Here is a 19,587-nt window from a genome sequence, read left to right as displayed (position 1 = left end):
CAGACCACATTCAGGTTTGGTTATTGTGTATCATGGCGAAGAGATTTGCCAAGTTATAGAATATTCCCGTGTTAGAAAGAAGCGAAGTGCCTGGGAGCGGGACCAAATGGCTGAAATTTTGTATCGGCATTGATAGCTTAGTTCACTTCCTTGGTGTGATACAACATAATGGATGAAACAGAGCATTGCCTTTGCATATCTCAGCACCCTGGGACATTTAAATGCCTGTCTGAGCTCACCAGAAAACCTTTTCTCAGCCAGACTTCCACATTTAAGCACTGGCCGTTTCCCCACTCACCTTTTGAAGCGCACTACTCGCAGCAAGTAATGCGGGGTCCAGCCGTACTCCCCACTACAGCAGCGGCGACAACGCAGTTGCTCCGAATCTTCCGCTCTCCTGGCCCCTCAGCGTGCATCATATCTGCTCCTGGACGGAACAGCACCTTTTGGAAAAAGTAGTGAGGAAGCCCGGGGGGGTGGGGGGGACTCCGGGTTTGAGTTTCCCGCCCCTGGTAGTGATGTGGAGCCTTTTGCCCAATAAGGAAGCCGTGGACTGTGCTTGAGGCGCTCGCAGCTTTTTTTTTTAATTTGTGGAGCTGAGATCTACATCTATTCATGGCAATGTGGGGTCAGCTAACAATGCAAGGGAGCACTCACTTAAAGCCTAGTATTTCTCCCTCTCTGCCACTACAGTTTCTATGGCTCAATGGGCTAAAGCAGCCTTATGCTATAGTGCAGTGATGGCAAACCTATGGCACGGGTGCCAGAGGTGGCACTCGGAACCCTCTCTGTGGGCACACACACACAGAGTTTGTCATGTGCGGGGGCCCTCAACACACACACACACAGACAGCTGGGCTGGGCTGGGCTGGGCTGGGCCACTGAGCACGACGTGCGTGCACCGCAGTGAGCAGGGGAGGACTCCGGCTGAGAATGGGCCCTGGTGCCTGTGCTCCGGGTGGCTGCTGCCCGAGGGGGGGGGGCGGTGCGCAGAGGAGGCAGAGATGCTAGAGAGGCACAGAGCGGTGCATGTGGGCCTTGCTGGAGGCCAGAGCAGGCTGGCCCCTGCCTGCCCGAGTGGGTGGGGAGGAAGAGGGAGCCAACCTGGTTTTTTTTCTAAAGCTAAAACCTCAGCATTCAGGTTAAATGGCCGTAGGTTGGCCCTTTGCAAGTATAAATATAGTGGGGGTTAGGTTGCAATTTGGGCACTCGGTCCTCAAAAAAGGTTCATGCCATCACTGCTATAGTGTGAAAAGCCACAGTTCTAGTCCATGCCAGGAATTGAGGTAAATTTCTTTTAAAAAAAAAAAAATTTGTGTATGATGTAAGAATTGGGGCTGGAAGGGCAACGGACAGCCGTAGCCCAGCACCCTTCCACTCTCTGCCTCCCTGCGTCCCCAAATGGGCAAGCTGGCTGCAGAATTGCCTCCCTCGCTTCTGGCATCCCGTTTCCCGCTGCCGAAGTTCCAGGCTTCCTCTGGGGCCTGCTCCTGGGGGAGACCTCCCGGACTGGCTTGTCCTGCTGGCTTTGGGGGGCGAGGAGGAGGTGGACCCACTGGCAAACGGGACGCCGCTGATGGGGCTGCCAAGTCGAAGCAAGAAAGACCTTGCCTGGCCCGGGAGGAGCCCCAGCTCGTGTGGTGGCAGGTGACTCTGGCCTAACTTAGCAAATCTACCGCTGGCAGGACTCTTTGGGCAAGAAGGTGGATTGTGGCCAAGGCACCTGGGAGTGTCTGGGTCACCTGAGCCTTGACCCATCCGGAAGGTCGCGAGTAAAAGTGCACCGAGAATGCCGTCTCCGGGGGGGCAGGCAGGGGAGCATTTCCCTGCTGCCCACGGGCGGAGTCCCGCAGTGGTGGCGCTTGACGTTTGCCAGAGGCTTTTCCCCTCCCTAGTCTGGGCCCGTAATGTTTAGCACTCCCTGCAGGTAACCTGGAAGGTGGGGAACAGCTAGGAAGCATAATCAACTGGCTGAGCTACAAAACTCCAGGGAACCGAGTCAGAAATCCTCCCTGGAAGACGGAGAAGGCCAAGATAGCCAGCAAAACCAAAAGGACGATGGCAAAGCGAGTGTCGCACCGGTGTCAGTAGGTAGCTGCAGACATTTACAATCTACCCTGACTGCATATCTTTTGGCAGAGCTTCCACCAGACCTGGTGAGAGACGGGACTGGGGAGGGTTGAAGAGAGGGGAACCCTTTGATCTTTGCCAGGTTTGCCCCATTTTCATTTGTATTTTTTTGTCTGCACAACAAAGCTGGAGCTGTTTCATTCTCGAGATCAATCCCATCTCTTCATCCAGACGTGGAGACGTGGGTACGGCAGGGAAAAAGTAAAAAAAGAAAACCCGCCCAGCAGCAGCAGCAGCAGCAGCAGTCAATCAGTTTCAGTCCCTGCGCAGAGCGCTGCCCCTTCCCCCATAGTCCCGCCCAGCAGCAGCCACCAATCAGGATAGCCCCTGAGCTCAATGTGCGTTCCACAGCCTCAGAGTGGGGATTCCTGGTGGCTGCTGCCTGAGCATTGTTTGAGGGGCAGAAGCTGCGGTGGGGAGCATTGACCCCGCACCCAAAAGGTCCTGCAGCAAAGAAAACCGCAGCTTATGACCTCCGTTTTGTAAATGCGGAAACGACCTTTGATGGAGTGAGGCGGTGCAGGGGGGTTACAGCCCCGGGTGCTATTTCCCACAGTCACATGGGGGGGGGGACATTGGAGGGTTGTCCCCCCTTGCAACTGTGCCCTGGCCCTAAATTCCCTGTGGAGTTCAGGGCAAGGGCTCAGTTGAACGTCAACCAGTGGGGCTCGCCCCATGTGGAGCTAGGGAACGGAGACAGGTTCCAGAGGTGGGATCCAGCAGGTTCTCACAGGTTCCCGAGAGTCGGTTACTAATTATTTGTGTGTGCCGAGAGGGGGTTACTAATGGGTGATTTTCCCCCGTGATTTTGGCCTTAGTTACGCCCCTCCTCTCAGCAGTAGCACACAGAACTTGAAGCAGTTTAGCAGGAGGTGCACCGGCGTGTGTGGCAGCCTGCGCCCGCGTGCATTTGTTTCCCGCCCAAGGACCGGCGCAGTGGCTGTGTCCTTGCCACAGCCCCGCCCAGGAATGCCCTGCCCCTGGAATGCCTGGCCACGCCCCTGTCGTGCCCCGCTCAGCCCCATTGGCGCTACGCCACAGTTTGAATCCCATCACCATCGGAACCTGTTACTAAAATTTTTGGATCCCACCACTGTTTGCCCCACACGGAGTTCTGGAGTGGCACAGGCCCACTTGATGCTGATCTCAAATCGACCCAAACCTGGATGAGGCCAGGATCAAACTGAATACTGAACTGGCCGGTTCTAGCTTTACACTGTTGGCCACAGAGTTTGGGGGGTGGGGCGGGCAAGGCCTGCTGACCAGCATTGCACTGCATCACCCCCCCATGGGGAGTTTGGGGGGTGCAGTTGTGAGGGGGTGGAGCACAGCTGGGAGAACGGCACACAGCATGAGCCCTGGCTGTTGTTTTACATAGCTGCTCCCCTGTGTTTAAGCCCATGGTGGCGAACCTTTGACACTCCAGAGGTTATGGACTACAATTCCCACCAGCCCCTGCCAGCATGGCCAATTGGCCATGCTGGCAGGGGCTGATGGGGATTGTAGTCCATAACATCTGGAGTGCCAAAGGTTCGCCACCACTGGTAAGCAGTCGGATGCTTGCTGTGACATACCCTCTGGTCTCAAGTGCCCTAAAGAGAATTTTCCCTCCAAAATTATACCTGCCCATCCTTTCAGGTTCTGAATATATATATATATATATAGCATGTGAGCAATTTATTCTTACGATAACATGGTGTTCCAGCCTTCCTAACTGAAATTATACCTATATAATGAAATGGGTTTTTAGGCTCAGATTCCAGGCTCCACCCAGAACGCTGGAGAGTGTCGCTTGCTTAAATTACCTTTCCTTGTCAGAGAAATTAAATCAGGCACAAGAGGTTTTTTACAAGATGAAAATAGGTTCTTGAATAAATGTATTGACAAACAATAAAGATGTTTGGCGAACGAATCAACTCAAATAAAACAGGTAAGTTGATTAGGCACTATCGACAAGTAGGAGGGTGTTATCTTCTGACACTGTTTGAAGTTGGGCTTATGGAAGAGATTTCAAGTTTCTTATTACTTCAATTATTTTCAGAGAGTTGTTTTTACTTTCTTATGAGACTTTAATATCAGGCCGTTTCATACGGTGAAGGGTTGGTCATTATTCCCACACCGACCCGACCCCTCCTGCTCGTTAAACGGTCCCAGAACCGGCTGGGACGACGGCACAGAGCTGCGCAGTCGTCAGGGCAACCTTCCTGTCCCACGGCTCTCGGCGCTGCGACCAGGGACTGCCCCCACCCGCCCTGCAGCGACATCCAGAGTCGCAGGGCAGAGGGGGCGTGTCCCCAGGATGCAGCGACCCGGCGACGCGTTCGCACGGCAGTGGCTCCAAGCCACCGTTTTCCGAAAACCCTGCTTGCCATGCAAGGTCGGGCTTGACTGCATCGCACTCGATGGAAGCTGGGGACGGCGTTTTTGCCCGTGTGGAAGGGGCCTCAGTCAGGTTTTTAAAGACTTGCAGATAATGTTACTCAGAACTTTTTCTCTCCCTCTCTGAAGAGAGTTCTCTTTTACCCTCAGGCAAAAGATATTTTGCAGATATTACTTTCCGCTGACTTAGGGCAATCTGCCCTCAGGTATGTCCCTTCTCACACTAAAACTTGAATAGGATTTCTCTTTTATGATTCCCTTCAGAATAAATCCACTCTGTTTCTCTGCAAATACCACTGGCCAATAAGCCCTGCTGAGGTTAAACTATTTGTTTGCAGGAGCCTTTGGTCTGGTTGCACTTCCTGGAATCCGTCACACTTGCCTGGCGGTGTGTTAGAGGAATGTAAATGTCAGCACAGTGGTCATCCAAGCTACGGTGAGGTGAACCAAGCTAGATTAACAGCTGGATCATTGCACGTGCTGATTTTCATGTCATGTTTCCCTTATGCCTTTCCTTTAGATAATTCTAGTCTACATGGCTTAATGGGGGATATGCAGAATCCAAATAAAAGCTTTTTAATACCTTTTTTAAACTAAAGGCTAAACCTGCTGCTTTGCATCCTTGTGGAGGCCGTAGGGATGCTGTCACATCTAGGTCGAATCCCCACTACCGTCTTAGCCAGGTTTCAGAACACCAACTAACCTGAGGTTTGAGGGGCGGCCTCCCATGGCTAGCATTAGCGGCAGATATCCGCGATTCTGGCAGCTGTTTCCTCCACGCGTCTAATCTGCGTTCTGGCGGGACCTTCCTGGTTGTGCAAGTGGCAACAGACCCCATTGAGGACGCGGTTCCAGAGCTGATCCCTGAGGGGAGGGATGAGGGTTGAAACCCCTGACTTCGCTTCTCCGGGCCTCTGGAGTGTGATGCGGAATCGGGCAACCAATCAGCACTGCGATGCGTGTGCAGCCTTTCCTTGGTTTCATTTCCACTTTTGGTTTCATTTCCTTGGTTTCATTTCCATCCGTCACACTTGCTCATAGGTGGTGTGTTAGGAATGTAACTCCCAGCTCTGTAATTCTGTAATAATGTAATTCCCATCTCTGCTGCCTGAGCTGTGGAGGCTTATCTGGGGAATTCAGATTAGCCTGTGCACTCCCACACACGCCAGCTGGGTGACCTTGGGCTGGGTCACAGCTACCAGACTGAGCCTCTCAGCCCCACCTACCACCTCACAGGGTGTTTGTTGTGAGGGGGAAGGGCAAGGAGATTTGTCAGTCCCTTTGAGTCTCCTGCAGGAGAGAAAGGGGGGATATAAATCCAAACTCTTCTTCTCTTCTTTTGCGATCAGCCAGCAGAAGGGGGATGCAAACATTAAACAGTCAAACGTGTAACTTTAAATCATTAATGGTTCACAGAGGTAATGATTAACTGTTTGCACAGTTAAACGTTAAACTTTTACACGTTGGGGTTTTTTTATCCACGCCCCTACAATGTACGTTTCCACAGTGGGAAAAAGGTCCCTAGCCCCATCAAGGCACACCAGCCAACTGAGACTCCCAGGGAAGACCGGTGAAACCATTTCGCCTGGTGGAGTGGGAATTACAAAGAGTTCTGCAAACGGGTGTGTCTGCTAGTTATTGCTGCCAATGCGGGGTGGGGAGGAGAAACTCCGATGAAGAGGATATGGTTTCACAACCAACAGGTTTGGATCTGCGTGCAAATTTCATGTGGGGATTCGACCCGAGTTTGGGCCTATGACTGCAGGGCGATGGCCAAGCTGTCCCTTTCCATGCATAAGTAAAATTATACTGAGGTAGATTTCATAGACAAGCTGGCATAATGAATTGACTCCTTCGTTGACTGTCTGTTTTTCTCTGTCAAAAAATGGCCAATCAGAAGCCTTCTTCTTCCACAAGCAGCAGTGGCGTAGGAGGTTAAGAGCTCGTGTATCTAATCTGGGAGGGAACGGGTTTGATTCCCAGCTCTGCCGCCTGAGCTTTGAGAGTGCTTATCTGGGGGAATTCAGGATTAGCCTGTGGCAGCCTCCAACACCCGCCAGCTGGGTGACCTTGGGCTAGTCACAGCTTCTCGGAGCTCTCTCAGCCCCACCTACCTCACAGGGTGTTTGTTGTGAGGGGGGAAGGGCAAGGAGATTGTAAGCCCCTTTGAGTCTCCTGCAGGAGAGAAAGGGGGGACATAAATTCAAACTCCTCCTCCTCCTCCTCCTCCTCCTCCTCTTCTTCTTCTTCTTCTTCTTCTTCTTCTTCTTCTTCTTCTTCTTCTTCTTCTTCTTCTTCTTCTTCGACAAAAACTGCTCCTCCTCCAATCCTGTCCACTTTCTAAAAACCTTTGCCAGACTCCAGGAAAGGGGTTGCTGAGTGCCACGGTGTCCATGGGCATCAAGTTGGGGACCCAGTTCCTAGGGAAAGAAGCAAAATATGGAGGCTTCCCCATTGAACATATAAAAGCAGCTGATCCTAAAGACTTTCTGACCCCGGGTGGAATGCTGTTTCTTTCTTTCGTGGGGCCATAGTTCTGGATATCTGCTTTATTTCTTTATTCTAGGCATTTCTGATGGCTCCCCACCAAGCTAGTTCTCAAGGCAACTTGTAATACTCTAAAATACTATAGCAGTAAAACCATCCAAAGGTGCTCATAAAACAGCTGTTTTAAAAAAAACCCAATCCAGCACAGATCTATAAAACAAGCTGGAAGCAAAAGATAACCCTTATATTAGTAAAAATGGAGCCTGATTTAAGGTGTTGCATTACACCGTTGATGGAAGACACACTAAATTATATTACCTAGTGCTCAAAGAGCAACCCCATTTATTTGCTTATTAATCAGTGAAATGTTTATACCCCCCATCTGGAAGCAGCCTTTGATAACTAAATCTAAGTTTTTGTTATTTACATTAGAAGGAAACACGCATGCACAGAGACCAAACCACCTACTGATATTTTCATGGGTGTCCTTGATCTTCCTTTTTTTTTGTTTTTTGCTTTTTGCATTCTGTTTACAGGTGCATAGCATCTTCAGAATTTCCAGGGGTAAAGTTTAAGGCTGTTGTGCTTCCTCATTTTTTCCTGTGCAAACTTGGATTAATAGTCCCTTTGGTACATATGTGAATCACCCCGAGTCAAAACATCTACTTTTTCCTTCCTGCTATTTGACCTTTTGTACAGGGAGAAACCATTAAAATGAAAACTGGATTCTGAGCATAGCTGTTGAGATCCATATGTGGAAACTGTTGTGCCAAAGAGGCCATGGGGCGAGGGTGCCTGCAAACCACACTGGGTTATTGGGTTGTTATTTATCTGACACTTTGGCCCCTTCCGCACACGCAAAATAATGTGTTTTCAAACCACTTTCACAACTGTTTGCAAGTGGATTTTGCCATTCCGCACAGCTTCAAAGAGCATTGAAAGCAGTTTGAAAGTGCATTACTTCGTGTGCGGAATGAGCCCTTGTTTTAGAGCCAGCATTCTGCTTATGAATAGAAAGGAATCTTTTGGAATAATTAGGGACTTAGCACATCATGCAGTTGCTCAAGAATATTAAATAAACCAAGATACGCTACTGGACATTGGATGCACCTACCTGAGACTTTTAGCTTTCTCTCTTACTTTTAAAAACAAATGCAAGTTTCTAGTCCTGATGATTATGAAACTCTTAGCTCTCACTCTCTTTTTTAAAAGGGAAAGTCAAGTATCTAGTCCTTATAACAGCAAAAATAAACTTCAAAGTATATTACCCATCTACTTAATGGGTAATATATGGGCCAACCAGGTGTTATGTTGTAAATCTGTGTAAGGATCTCTGGCTCATTGTAACTGCTGAATAAGTGGTGGTAGGAGCCTCCAATTTGAATCTGGCCAGTGAGTGGAAGAAGTTTTATTATTTCTTCTGTGTTTCTCCCAACCTTAACCTTTCCTCCCCAGCTTCTATTTGTCCCAAAGGGGAAACATACAGATTTTAGGTTGCCTGTTTCTCCCACTGAGGCAAGCAGTAGCTATGGCATAGGAGCAGCAGTGGCATAGGAGGTTAAGAGCTCGTGTATCTAATCTGGAGGAACCAGGTTTGATTCCCAGCTCTGCCGCCTGAGCTGTGGAGGCTTATCTGGGGAATTCAGATTAGCCTGTGCACTCCCACACACACCAGCTGGGTGACCTTGGGCTAGTCACAGCTCTACGGAGCTCTCTCAGCTCCACGTACCTCACAGGGTGTTTGTTGTGAGGGGGAAAGGGCAAGGCGATTGTAAGCCCCTTTGAGTCTCCTACAGGAGAAAAAGGGGGGATGTAAATCCAAACTCCTCCTCCTCCTCCTCCTCCTCTTCTTCTCCTTCTCCTTCTCCTTCGCCTTCTCCTCCTCCTCCTCCTCCTCCTCCTCCTCCTCCTCCTCCTCCTCCTTCTTCTATGGGGAGCCATTTCAAGTTTAAAAAAAGCCCCAGCATATGAGTGAAGGGTTAATCCCTTCTCCTTGCCCCCAATCCACACTGGAGGTTCCTTTGCCTGTTGTTTACTAGTAAAGGATGTGCTGAAAACTCATTTGTAGACCTCTCCACGTCCCATCCTGTCTGATCCTCTGAAACCAGGTGGGCGGCAGAATAATTGTGACAGTGTTTGGGGCAGGGGAGACGTCCCCCAGATGAGCTGGATCAGAATAAATTATGGAAATCAATAAACATTGCAGAATAAATTATGCCCAAAGGACGGTGTGCTGTAAACTGGCCCGTTGCATAATTTATGCAAGGAATTAAATCTCACTTTTCTTAGTGCAGAGTTGAAATTGCTTGGAATGCAAACTTTTAATTATTTTGGCATGGACGGCACAGTCTTGATAAGCATCAAATGGATTTTATTTGACAGGTTCAATAAAATATTCTGTCTTGGATAAATGCTCTGGAGTGCTGCAGTTCCTCTGTGGAGACGACTGACTTGCTCCTTAACCTTTCCGCCACTAACCAAAAGGCAGAGCCCAGCTCTGCGTCCTATTGATCCACTTCTAGCATTGAAGTTAGATCTGAAATTCTTGGACCCTATAAAAGCCTCACAGTCCTACAGAGTGCATGGCTGGTCTGTTTAGAGCAGAACAGGGCGTTTGTGGGTGGGCTGTGGGGATAATTAATTGCAGTGAATATACAGGAAGAAATGGTTCATGTGCTTCATATTGTGTGCTCGTGTATCTAATCTGGAGGAACCAAGTTTGATTCCCAGCTCTGCCGCCTGAGCTGTGGAGGCTTCTCTGGGGAATTCAGATTAGCCTGTGCACTCCCACACACGCCAGCTGGGTGACCTTGGGTTAGTCACAGCTTCTCGGAGCTCTCTCAGCCCCACCTACCTCACAGGGTGTTTGTTGTGAGGGGGGAAGGGCAAGGAGATTGTCAGCCCCTTTGAGTCTCCTGCAGGAGAGAAAGGGGGGATGTAAATCCAAACTACTCCTCCTCCTCCTCCTCCTCCTCTTCTTCTTCTTCTTCTTCTAAAAAGATTTTCTGGAGTGGGGGTTGGTGCAGGAATGAGAATGGTGAGATTTCTGGTCATACAAACACTTCTGCAGAACTGTTGGACCACAGCGTTGAAACGCTGAATTGACTGGTGGGAAGTAATTCTCGAGGGTTACCAAGCTGGTCGGTGGCATCACTTAGGCAGACTTGGTTGTGAATACTTCTCCGTGGGAGCTGGGGACCGGTGGCGTAATGATTCAGGTAGTCACGGGCTCTTCTCCACTCCTGCTGCAAAGCCCATCCATCCGTAAAATGCCTGAAGCGCCAGGTAGAACACTCAGAGCTAATCGAACACGGAATGACCCGAAAGGTCAAATTCACTCCCTTCCTCTTACTCAGGGAGAATTGCTGTAAAAAAAGATTTCTTAAGAGCATTGGGAGAGTACAGATGCCTTCAGTTATATGAGGGGCAACAGCAGCGTGAGAGAGAATATATCCAAAATACAGCTGAGACCGGTTTCAGAAGCCTGGGAAATGGGAAAAGATTGTGTTCAGATGGCAGTTAGCATAGGAGTGGGGTTGCTTACTTCCAGATGACGGTTAGAGAGCTCCTGAAATTACAACTGATCTCCAGACATGAAAGATGAGTTTTCCTGGAGAAAACAGCTGCATTGGATGTGTCAGGCTCTCGAACGTGGAAACAACAGAGACCGTAGGAAAGTCCCAAAGCAGTTTATTTCTACTGCTTGACAGAGTGACAGAAAGCTGAATGTCGAAGCTCTCAGCGTAGATCAGAAGATTATATCTTTCAATCCCCCTTCCCGTTTGATCCACGCCAAATGTGCTTCACAGAGTGTATAACATTTGCACTACAGAGCTTCAAGGAACCTGGGAACCGTTCACACCTTCCCGCAGGAGGGCTGGCGCCAGGGAATTGCCAGGGAGGGGAGAGGGAAACAGGAAAGCATTTACAGGAAACATTTGCAATTCTTACCCAGCAAGACATCTGGGCATTGACAGCCTTGGTCCTGACAGGATGTTGATTTCTATGGCGTGATACCCTGCTGAAGACCACCAAACCTTTTCCTCTCCAGCTCTCACAATCTCCAGCCATTTCCCAACTGAGTTGGCAACCCTAGGAGTGGGGCCTGCTCTGTTACTGCTGGACCTCAAACGCTTGAGGGAGAAGCATAACCCAGGTCTGTAGTGACACTGGGGAGGAGGGCAGTGTATCCTCATTGGGGCAACTACAGAGAGCATCCTGACCCCTCGTAGAGATGTTCATAGAGCCCAGAGAGCAACATGACTCATTTCTTTCTCACACCATTTCACTAAGAAGGCCGTTGGCTGCTGGTGGTGGAAAATGTGCAACCATGAAGTAGAAAAACTAGTGCCGTGCTCAACAGATGGCACTTTTCTAATACTGCTTCAGTTTCAAAGGTACTTATAGTGCTCCTCTTGTCTGCATGTTAAAAGTCTGTATGTTGAGTGCCATCAAGAGGTGTTCAACCAGTGGTGGGATCCAAAAATGTTAGTAACAGGTTCCCATGGTGGTGGGATTCAAACTGTGGCATAGCGCCAATGGGGCTGGGCGGGGGCCGCGATGGGGCGGAGACATTCAAGGCATTCCTGGGCGGGCTGTGGCTTAGGACGCAGCTGCTGCTTGAAACGAGTGCCGCAGGCTGCCACTGCGCCCGGTGCACCTCCTGCTAGACTGCTTCAAGTTCTGCGCGCTACTGCTGAGATGAGTGGCGTAACTAAGGCAAAAATCACGTGGCAAAGTCACCAATTAGTAACCCCCTCTCAGCACACACAAATAATTAGTAACCTACTCTCGGGAACCTGTGAGAACCTGCTGGATCCCACCTCTGCCTTCAACTCATGGCAACCCTGTGAGTTAGTGAACCTCCACAATTTCCTATTGTTACCAACTTACTCAGGTCTTGCAGGTCTGATGTTGGGTCTCTTTTCCTACTGCCTTCAGCCTTTCCTAGCATCCTTTGTCTTTTCCAGGGACTCTGCTCATTATGTGACCAAAGTGCGATAGCCTCAGTTTAGTCCAGGGGTCTGCAACCTGCGGCTCTCCAGATGTTCACGGACTACAGGGGCTGATGGGAATTGTAGTCCGTGAACATCTGGAGAGCCGCAGGTTGCAGACCCCTGGATTAGTCATTTTAACTTCTAGGGACAGTTCAGACTAGATTTGACCCAGGATCCACTTATTGGGGATTTTTGGGGTGGGCCACAATATCTGCAATACTCTCCCAACACCACGTTTCTGAGGAATCTTTTCTCTTCCTGTCGGTTTTCTTCATTGTCCGACTTTCATACCCGTACGTGGTAACAGGGAATACCACGTTGAAAGACGGGAACTTTAAACCGAAAATAGCTACTGAAAGCAATCCAAATGTCCACATGACCAAGAAGCAATATTCGATTGCCAGACTTCTTTTCCGGCAAGGTTAAAAGACTTATTAAAGCATTTGTGGTGGTGCCAACCTAACAGACTTTATTCCCATTTGGCAGGATTGCCTAATGATTGCTTAATTCTGAGAAAGGGTGATCATAGGTTCATAAGAGTTGGAAGAGACCGCAAGGGCTATCCAGTGCAACCCTCAGCCATGCAGGAACACACAGTCAAAGCACTCCCGACAGATTGCCAACTGCTTTTTTTGTCTTTCTGGGCTCCAAAGAGAGGAGATGAATGTCATGTGTCCAGGTCTGCCCATAAAACAAAAGATGCAAACCTGAGCAACGGCCATTTGTATAGGGAGGGGCACAGTTTGCAGAGAGAGGGGATTTTGTATAAGTTGCTCTGGGAATCGGATGTTGGATTTGCATCTGCACACATCTGCTTATAGCAGTGAATTTGCCCCTGCTGTTCTGTGCCTTTATTGTGGCAAATAAAACAAATGGTTGAAGAGGCATCAGAGGACTCTGGTGCTTTCTCGTCTAAGGGGAAACCAAATCGGTAGTGCTGGGGATAATTAGGAAAGGAATTGATAATAAAACTGCAAAGATTGTCATGCCCTTATATAAAGCCGTGGTGCGACCGCACTTGGAGTACTGTGTTCAGTTCTGGTCGCTGCATCTCAAAAAGGATATTGAGGAGATAGAAAAAGTGCAGAGAAGGGCAACAAGGATGATTGAGGGACTAGAGCACCTTCCTTATGAGGAGAGGCTGCAGCGTTTGGGACTCTTTAGTTTGGAGAGGAGACGTCTGAGAGGGGATATGATTGAAGTCTATAAAATTATGCATGGGGTAGAAAATGTTGACAGAGAGACATTTTTCTCTCTTTCTCACAATACTAGAACCAGGGGGCATTCATTGAAAATGCTGGGGGGAAGAATTAGGACTCATAAAAGGAAACACTTCTTCACGCAACGTGTGATTGGTGTTTGGAATATGCTGCCACAGGAGGTGGTGATGGCCACTAACCTGGATAGCTTTCAAAGGGGCTTGGACAGATTTATGGAGGAGAAGTCGATTTATGGCTACCTATCTTGATTCTCCTTGATCTCAGATTGCAAATGCCTTAACAGTCCAGGTGCTCGGGAGCAGCAGTAGCAGACGGCCATTGCTTTCACATCCTGCAGGTGAGCTCCCAAAGGCACCTGGTGGGCCACTGCGAGTAGCAGAGTGCTGGACTAGATGGACTCTGGTCTGATCCAGCTGGCTTGTTCTTATGTTCTTATGTTCTTATGGTCTTATGCTCCGGGAACTTCTTGCAGCCCAGGGAACTGCATCGCAGCATGGGGGAGTGCATCACAATAACCTGATCCACATTGTAAGCCTTCCAGCCTGAAAATAGTTTTGATTGAAGGGAGGCAGCATAAACTGCAGTGCTCCAAATGGAAAACTGCAGTCGAAATAAACACGGGTAGAAATGCTCTTTTTGGAATCAACGCAGCAAAGAAAGAAACAAGCCGGAACTACGGTTCCATTTCTGAGTCTACAAAACAGGCTCAAGGGCTGCAACCCATAAACGGATTACTAAAGCCTCTGAAACTGCCAGCTCCACAGCTTGAGACCCGCTCCGCTGAATGGGTCTTTGAAAAGGCATCTCTTGGAATGCAAGACAGTGCTGAAGGCTGCGGAGGAGGGTGGTGGCGAAGGTTGTAGGGCCACTCCTCTGTGGGATAATGAGCTCAAAACAAGAGACCCTGGGCTCTAGAACTTGACCTTTGTTGTCCTGGAAAGAAGGGAATCCGGAGAGATGAGTGCCAAGGAAAAATTGTCCTATCAAAACTGATTGGAACGCCAGAATGAATGGTTCTGTTGTAACTCCGTTCTCTGAAAGCTGAGGGCCAGTTAAAAGCACCAGTGGCATAGTGGTTAAGAGCAGGTGTACTCTAATCTGGAGGAACGAGATTTGATTCCCCGCTCTGCTGCCTGAGCTGTGGGGGCATATCTAGGGAATTCAGATTAGCCTGTACACTCCAACACATGCCAGCTGGGTGACCTTGGGCTAGTCACAGTTCTTCGGAGCTCTCTCAGCCCCACCTACCTCACAGGGTGTTTGTTGTGAGGGGGGAAGGGAAATGAGTTTGTCAGCCCCTTTGAGCCTCCTTACAGGAGAGAAAGGGGGATATAAATCCAACTCTTCTTCTTCTAAGTGAGCTGAGATACTCTGATTAAGTGTCAGGAAGGACAAATTTAAGTTAGGGAATCTGTGCGAAGATCCTGGAGTTAACTATAACAGTTACACTGACAACTCACAGGGGTGGTTTGGCTGGTTTTCTCTGATAACTCACCCAGATGTGGCACAGCGAAGCTCCTGAAGGTGGGTTAGCTGGTAAATAAAGGTTTGGGTTTCCTGGAGGAAAGTCACAAGTCCTTCTCTGATAAGCACGGTGTGGGATAGACACTGTAGAGGAGAGACTGTCTTAGAGTTAGTGTTTGAGGAACTTACCTGAGGGTAGAAATAAAGATTTTGTTAGCATATGAACTAGATAGCCAAACAGAAAACTGTGCACCTATCCTGGTGGGGCCTTAGTTTGTGGAGAATGTGACTGTAACAACTTGAAGGCACAGTGTCCTGTGTGAATCTTCTATCAACTGTAAAAAGATACTGAAACAATTTGTAAAATAATAACCTCTTAGAAACCAGATTCTTGTAGTGTTGATTTTTTCTTTTGCCAGAAAAACTTCCTGATTTATTTCTTGTAAATACTTTTGATTCTTTGTTTAAACTTTACAAGCCTCTGGTAGCAGTTTTTTTATTTTTCTGACAGAGAGGAAAAGATTATTTTGGTGTCCCTTCAGAGCTGCTAATCATCCTGTCTGTGAAATGTCCCAGTTGAACAACTAAATACCATTCCTGCTATTTAATAACAGTGGGAAAACGCAGAGTGTATACTCAAAGTCCAAATCACCGCATTCACACTGCTGCATTGCATATTGACAAAAGGGCAATTCAGTCAAAGCAGAAGTGACCATTAGAATTTTGGAGGGGAAAATCTCCTCAGGGCACAAGTCAGTGGGAAGGCGCTTCAGGGCACCACTCGATCCCACGCCCCCCTCTCCTCAGTGGGATCCAAGCTACCATTTTCCAGCAAGTCCCCTGGTCCGCTCTCTCAGCCACTGAATTTCTTTTTCCCCAAAGGGCAGAAAAAAGATTTAGCTACCCAGACTTGTTTCCCCTAATAACTAATATAGACGGTTATTGCTAGAAGAGAAGAAGAGTTTGAATTTATATCCCCCCTTTCTCTCCTGCAGGAGACTCAAAGGGGCTTACAATCTCCTTGCCCTTCCCCCCTCACAACAAACACCCTGTGAAGTGGGTGGGGCTGAGAGAGCTCCGAGAAGCTGTGACTAGCCCAAGGTCACCCAGCTGGCGTATATAGGAGTGTACAGGCTAATCTGAATTCGCCAGATAAGCCTCCACAGCTCAGGCGGCAGAGCGGAGAATCAAACCCGGTTCCTCCAGATTAGATACACGAGCTCTTAACCTCCTACGCCACTGCTGCTAAGACTGCTTTTAAGGAACGGCAGTATTTATTTATTATTTACTTTATAAACATCCTGCCTTCCTTCCCTAAGGAAGACCCAAAGTGGTTTACATTGGTTCTCCTCCATCTTATCTCCACAGCAACCCTGTGAGATTGGTGAGGCTGAAAACGTGTGACTGGCCCAAGGACACTGAGCAAGCTCACTAGGTTGTGGTGAGGATAAAAAAGGATAAAGGCTGGGTATCAATGGAAATAAATAAACAGAAGGATCCTAATAAATAAATCTAGGTAAATAATAGAAGGATCCTTGTTGTTGGACCTCCTGAGGAAATGGTTGGCCACTGTGTGAAACAGGTTGCTGGACCAGATCAAGGATGGCCAACCTATGCTGCTCCAGATGTTTATGGACTACCATTCCCATCAGCCCCCTGCCAGCATGGCCAATTGGAGGGACCACAGGTCTGATCCGGCAGGGCTTGACTTGTATTCTAATGGAGGCTTCGGCCTCTATGCTGTGCTATTGGATCTCCAGAGGAACTGGTTGGTCACTTTGTGAGACAGGAGACTGGACTAGATGGACGATGGGTCTGATCCAGCAGGGCTCTTTTTACATTTCTATGAATTAGAAGCTGGACTCACTAGAACAGTACTAATTGGCAGGGCTTGGAACTTATGGCCCAAAAGAACATAAGAACAAGCCAGCTGGATCAGACTGGAGTCCATCTGGTCCAGCTCTCTGCTACTCGCAGTGGCCCACCAGGTGCCTTTGGGAGCTCACGTGCAGGAGGTGAAAGCAATGGCCTTCTGCTGCTGCTGCTGCTCCCGAGCAGGGTTGATGCAATGTAAATTGATTTGTTCAAATGTTTGTGACAACATGGCAGCTCCATGTTTGTAAGCCACAAATGACCTGTACTCCATTTAAACTCCAGAATGAATCCCACCCAACTTTGCTCATGACGGGTTGGATCCGGACGAGACTTTCCTGACAGAAAAGGGGAAATTTAATTTCTCACCAATGCCTTCTTCCTACTGAAAAGGAAAAGTGTAATTATTGCCAATTCCCTCTTCCTACTGAAGATACTCAGTTGACCTCTGTGGCTCTTCTCAAGAGTCCTCCCCCCTCGGTAGTGTTTTGGGGAGGCCAAGGGCTTGCTTTTGAAAGCTAGGGGGAGGGGGGGGGATTGAAAATGTTCTGTGATTGAAGTATGAAAAAATTAGGTTGTTTTCATGCATATTGGATAATGCATCTCCAATGCAGTTTACAAGTGTAAACAGTTTACAATACATTTGCAAGTGGATTACCCAACGTGCGGGACAGCAACTTTGGTCTGGATCCAACCCAGTAGCTAGAGTACATCTATACAGCAGTGGCGTAGGAGGTTAAGAGCTCGTGTATCTAATCTGGAGGAACCGGGTTTGAATCCCAGCTCTGCTGCCTGAGCTGTGGAGGCTTATCTGGGGAATTCAGATTAGCCTGTGCACTCCCACACACGCCAGCTGGGGGACCTTGGGCTAGTCACAGCTTCCGGAGCTCTCTCAGCCCCACCTACCTCACAGGGTGTTTGTTGTGAGGGGGGAAGGGCAAGGAGATTGTAAGCCCCTTTGAGTCTCTTGCAGGAGAGAAATGGGGGGATATAAATCCAAACTCTTCTTCTTCTTCTTCTATACCAGGGGTCTGCAACCTGCGGCTCTCCAGATGTTCATGAACTACAATTCCCATCAGCCCCTGTTAGCATGTCAGCCAGTTGGCCATGCTGGCAGGGGCTGATGGGAATTGTAGTTCATGAACATCTGGAGAGCCGCAGGTTGCAGACCCCCGATCGATACCTTACCTGCACATGAGTTCTGTTGGCTAGACTGATCTCAGTCATCTGGATATCAGTTGTGATTCTTGGAGGTCTCTTGGCCCCACATGGAAGTTGCCGACCCGACGTATACCTGATTTTCCACAAAGTGGGAAACTGATGCTGTTTAAGAAAACCATGTGCTCTAGACCATAAGCGAAGGCCATGCCTCTACACTTTTCAGATTTCAGTGCATAATACCCAGAGGGAACTCTAGTCGGATCTCCAACGCTCATGAAAGGATCAATGGCCTCCGTGGATTAATTGACTCGGTGCAGAAAGGGGGGCAAAGACACAATCACATAGGTCAGTGTTGGCAAACCTTTTTGAGACCGAGTGCCCAAATTGCAACCCAAAACCCACTTACTTATCACAAAGTGCCAACACAGCAATTTAATCTGAATACTGAGGTTGTAGTCTTGCGTGCACCTGCTGCTCTGCCCTGTGCTGCCTCCACCCCACCGCTCTGCCTCTGCCCTCCTGCTCGAGCAGGGGCCAGCCTGCTCTAGCCTACAGCAAGTCCCGCACGCAGTGCTCTGCACCTCTTTAGCATCTCCGCTGCCTCTGCCCCCCCTCGGGCAGCAGCCATCCGGAGCACAGGCACCAGGCCCTCCAGCTGAGTCCTCCCTGCTCTCTGCAGGGCATTGTGACCAGCGGCCCAAGCCAGCCTAGATGTGTGTGTGGGGGGGTGATTTTCTGCCCCCCCCCCCCGCCCGGCATGATGAGCCCTGTCTGCGCGTGCCTACAGAGAGGGCTCTGAGTGCCACCTCTGGCACTCGTGCCATAGGTTCGCCATCACTGACATAGGTGCTTCTATCAAATATAGACAAGATTATTGGAATGGGGGCCTTCTGTCATCCAAGAAAGGTCCTTCTTAGTGATGGCACCAAAACTTTGGCACTCCTTCTCCAGGGTGGTTTGTCTGTCTCTCCCTGTTGGTGTCTTTTGGCAGCAGGTGGAGACTTTTTCGTTCGGCCTGGCGTACCTTCAGTAATGGTTACTAACCTGCCTTCAAGTGTTGCTTATGTGTTTTAATTGGATTATTCTATCATTTTAACTGTATTCACTGCTCAAACGTTTTAGTGTTATGTTTCCCACCTTGTAGAATCGGATTAGGCAAGGAAGTGGCATAACAATGTTTTAAACAAAGAAGTAACCAAAAGCTGCGCGCACTCCCTTGGGGGTAGTTGTGCTCCAGGTCAGAGATTATTTCTATCAGTGGGTAGGTAAATACGCACAGCAGGAGGAAGGCATTTCAAAAAAGAGACCAGATACAAATCCCAGAACTCAACTTTTAACTCATTGTGGTAATAATTTACATTAAGAAAACAATTATCCCATCTCCAGGAAAAGAAAACACAGTTGAAATAATAGGGGGGTTTGTATTGCTTGTAAGCGAAAAGGCCATTTCTAATGGGATTCTTCTCCCAGCCAGTAGCCTCAGATGTCCTGTTATCCTCCAGTTCTCGAGAGCTATAAATGGCCAAACGATGGAATACCAAGTGGTGGAAAGCAGACCTGCTGATCGGGGGGAGGCTGCGATGCTAGACAGGTTCTCTGATGCTATGTAACAAAACTATATAAATCCTATAGGGTTTGCAGAAGGAAAAAAGATCTGCTGGAAATATGAAGTAACATGAGGGACTGTTATATGGAACCTTATATTGTTGAACCGGTTTGGGCTGTCGTAACAAAAAGCCCGGCGTTTGTGAGTTTAAGAAAGTAAAGAAGGAAGGAAGGAAGGAAGGAAGGAAGGAAGGAAGGAAGGAAGGAAGGAAGGAAGGAAGGAAGGAAGGAAGGAAGGAAGGAAGGAAGGAAGGAAGGAAGGAAGGAAGGAA

This window comes from Sphaerodactylus townsendi, linkage group LG13 (genome assembly GCF_021028975.2).
Source record: "Sphaerodactylus townsendi isolate TG3544 linkage group LG13, MPM_Stown_v2.3, whole genome shotgun sequence".
NCBI lineage: Eukaryota > Metazoa > Chordata > Lepidosauria > Squamata > Sphaerodactylidae > Sphaerodactylus > Sphaerodactylus townsendi.
This window is presented reverse-complemented; position numbering follows the sequence as displayed.